Source organism: Ammodytes marinus (genome assembly GCF_949987685.1).
Source record: "Ammodytes marinus genome assembly, chromosome: 5".
NCBI classification, from domain to species: Eukaryota; Metazoa; Chordata; class Actinopteri; order Uranoscopiformes; family Ammodytidae; genus Ammodytes; species Ammodytes marinus.
The window spans coordinates 6,237,675-6,242,162 of NC_137234.1; positions in this window are offsets into that span (position 1 = coordinate 6,237,675).

Consider the following 4,488-nt stretch of genomic DNA (forward strand, 5'->3'; position numbering starts at 1 on the left):
GTTTCAACCAAAGCAGAACCTTCAGAAAGGAGGTGAGCTTCAAAACTTGTTCAGAAAAACTTCCAGGCCAAAGTTAGACTGTGTTTTAAAACCAGCTGACTCTCTCTCTCTCTCTCTCTCTCTCGCTCTCTCTCTCTCCATAACCCATCAAAATACTAACCAAACAAGGGCCACTTAATAAATCAATAGTTCTGGACAGACAGCCTCTGTATGGAACTGAAAGTCTCCAAATAACAAACAAATTAAATAGCTCAAATGAAATAATGGAGCAAAAGATTCAAGAACAGCTCTAAGATCACCTCTGTTAAAACCATTCAAGAGTTCCTTCAGTTGTAGCAAGGCACTGAGATTGTCCCAAGTGTGTGTGTGTGTGTGTGTCCAGTGACTCAGCAGCAGCAGTCCCGGCTTAATTGCTTATCAGGGGCCAATGTTCCTATGTGCATCTTCATCACTCCTACTGCACAGTTTACATATTAACCACGGTTGGTCAGAGCTCTAAGGCAAGCAAGCAAGTGTAATGTCTAATAGAATTCAATGAGTGGAGAAACACATTTTAATTTTAATTTGAGAGCTCTACTTAAAAACAAGTATTTGATTCAGTAAACCAGGCCATCTTTTACTTTGATTTATATTAATGTGCTTACTCATTGTATCATGTATTAAACCGGTAAATACAACTTTAATAATTAAAGACTAAAAGTGCACTTAAAATGAGAAAATCCCTAAATTACTTTTTCGAACCAAAAAAATGTGTTCAATGAACTGCAACACAGAACAAAAAGACTTGTAATTTACTAACTCTGCATCATTGTAAGCCTGTAACCCATTCAGACAAATGTCAGTCAGCTCTGTCTCAAACAAAGACAAGACACCTGTGTCCAAATTGATTGATTGAGTTAACAATTATTTTTCGCCTAAACCTAAAAGCTCTCTTTGCAATTGGTTTTGTAGCCCAGCTCTCTGGTACTTGATGCCCCTGATACAACACTGCAACCAGTCCCACATAATTTAAGTTACAATTTACTTTATTGAACCGCATTCAAGCTAAAAGAGTAAAAGCACATGGTACAAAATGGGGCCAATAAGATGTCTTTGGATCTTCTTGATATTTTTTCAGATGCATTACGTTTGGCACGTGTGCAGTAGCAAGGACTCTAAAACGGGTGGAGTCTATTGTCTGGGCCCAGCCATCACTTAGTGTAGAGAGGGAACCGTCTAAATATCAAACAATTAGTCCATTCAAACATGACCCTTCATGCTCTCGCTCAATGCCACGCAACATTTCAACATGATCAACTCTGTAAACACAAAAATGAATTTTCATAAACATTGGAGCGGCGTGTTTTTTTAAGTCTGTTAAATTATTTAGATGTCGGGCCAATGTTTACCATTTTGCATCATTACAGTAATTGCCAAGAAGTCACGAATGGGGTGATCATCTTGAACCGAATAACTTTGCGAGCTTTTAGACGCAAATGAAATGCACTTGCCATCAAAGGGGGCGACTCATCATCAAAGACGTTGTGTATTGAAAATTGCAGAGATGAGTGTCTCGATTTAAAATGTACGGGCTGGGCGGTAGAATAGAGAAGTATATAGAGTCAGTGTTTACTACATGTACCTCTTCAAGTGCTGCTGAAGAGGAGGGGCTGGTAGGAAAAAGAGATGACACGGACAATAACCCCATAGACATGCATTCAAATATACTGTATAGTGTATTGAAACTTTTCAGACGTATACACTTACTGCCTCTCTGGCTCCCGGTTCCCTTGTGATTGTTGATATGGAGAAGGCAGACATTAACATGTGGGTCTCTTTAGCCTTGAAAATTAATCATTTATGAAAGGATCAACAAAGTGCCAGTTGTGTTGAAGACAGCATGAAAGAGGAAGAAAAACTGAGTTAATGTTGCCAAAGTTTTTTTCTCTTGACAGTGCCTAGAGACTACGGGTCTTTCACTGAAGTAATGTAAGCAATATAGGCTACAACTATATGTAATCAGCTAAATATGGACATATGAAAAGGAGTGGCAGAGGAGAGGAGATTTGGAGATTTTATCATTTGTGGCTGTTAAACAATCATGTGCCTTTATCTTTCCTTTGTATGGAAACTGCGAACAAGAACCTCTTAGCTAGATTTCAGTGTAAAGGATCCGCACAAATGATCAGTAGATTGTACCTGCAGACATATGCTTCCGTATGTTTAAATGAAAACGTTTGGGTGTAACGAGGGTCTAAAGAAAAGTGAGTGAAAAGAAAGTGATTTAAACCATACGAGAAGGCATAAGATCTACCATCTTAGCAGTGTTAGTTTAGCATCTTAGCTTCCTTACATTCGCTACACAAAGTACAGCTGAGGGTAAGTGGGATCTTGTTTATTTTACAGCTATTTGGTCAGACACCAAAGATACACTCTGAATGTCTGAAACTTTATGGCTATCCATCTAAAAGGCAGTCAAGACATTCCACTCAAAACCTTTTGTGGTCAATTAAGTTAATTAATGTTATTCATCCTCTTGCCATAATGAATGTCTGTACAACATGTCATGTCAATCCATCTGATCGCTGTTGAAGTATCCTACTGAACAAGTGAAAACTAACTTTTACCTGTTGGTGACTGTACAAAAAAAAAAGAAAAATCAGGCGATCACCAAAAATCGAAAAAATATGTTTTACCCCATTTCATTTCAAATCATCCAATAAAGAAAGATATTAAATTAATATTGTCATTAAGAGCATTTTCAATAAGTAATGTTGAGATAAAGATTGAAGAAGAATGCAGACTGGTCTCTTAATTTTTTTTCCATGGCTGTACTATCAAGTCTTCTGTGGGTGAACGGAAAGTTTGACAGGTGCAGGAGCAGTAACTAGATGGGAGGTGGGCAATAAGCTACATTGTAGTCAATATTCTGGTAACACTTTACAATAAGGGTACATGAATTCACTGTTAGGTAATACTATTTATGGTTAGTTAAAGCATAGTTAACGCTTATTAAGCATTGAGTAAGTTGTAATGCTTAGTTATTAATGGTTAGTAAATGCTTCAGTAACTAATGCTTAGTTAAGCATACACTAAGCATTCCAGTTAGTTCATGCTTAGCTAATGTTTATTGAGCATTCACTAAGCATGTATTAACAGTTAGGTAATTCTTAGTAAATATTTATTAAGCCTCAAGTAAGCATTAACTAACACTTAATTAATGTACCTTTATTGTAAAGTGTTACCAATATTCTCAGTCTTTTGAGGGATTAAGATTACCACCACCAAATGAAATGTGCTGTTCTTACCATTCCTGAGAGTCCTTGCTGTTATCCAGCAGCTCAACAGTGGAAGAAGGCTTTTCCTCTTGACGCACATATAACATAAATAGGCAGGACATCCACTTTGCCTAACAAGACAAACTGGTTGAAATGCTCTGAGGCCCTTTGTGCTTTAACACATTTACAAATTCCTCAAATGTTTGACAACACTATCCCTGCGTTCCAAATCGCATACTTTTTCTTTTTACTATACTACTTAAAGTACAGAAGAGTTTTAGGGCCACAGGAGAGAGAAAAAAATAAGGAAGATTTTTTTTTCGTTATGTCGAGAAATGTCAAGAAATGAGACAAATACTCCAAAATGCTATTGGAGTTAGTGGGGCATTTATGTATTTTCAGCATACTACAATTGACGTGCATGTATTGGGACATCCTAAATCTTTTTCTGGCATACTAAATAGTAGGGAAGTATGGGGATTGGAACGCAGGGTATAACTCGCCAAGTTCCTATCACCTGACTCAGGTGTGTAAACTCTTTATCTTTATATAACGTGACAGGCCTTTAATACGTTATCACAAGATGAACCAGAATCAATGATCTTTTTTTTATTTATCATGTGTACCCCATTTCATTACAAATCATGCATTATAGAAATATATTAAATTAAAGAAACTAAAGCATAACTTAATATAGTGGCCCTTCATCCTTCAATATTCATAAGTGTATCTGAATCCATCCAATATTTTTTTTTTTATCTTTTATTGACAGTTGAGAGGAGAGAGCACAGAGTGGAAATGTGGAGAGAGAGGGGGATGGCATGCAGTAAAGGTCCACGGGCAGGGCTGCCTTTACCTGCCACTAGGCCCTGGGGCTGAGAGGTTTCGTAGGCCCCCCCGGGCGGCGGTCTTACAATACAGATGCGTTAAAGCCATGTTTGTCTACACCACAATATCTCTATTGATGAAATACAAAATCACTTAAGGTAACATGTACATAAACCCCTTCCTGGTCTAATGACTTTCAATAACCAAACACACATGGTTGGTTACAGTGTTTTTCCAAGTCATTGAGGAGACAGCTGTGGGGACCCAGGACCTTCTAGGGGGGTCCGGGGGCATGCCCCCCCCGGAAGAAAAATTTGAACCTTTTAAAGTAAAATGCATCAATCTGGTGCACTTTGAGAAGAAAACTAAGGCTAAATCAACTGTGTCCTATGTGAGCTATTTT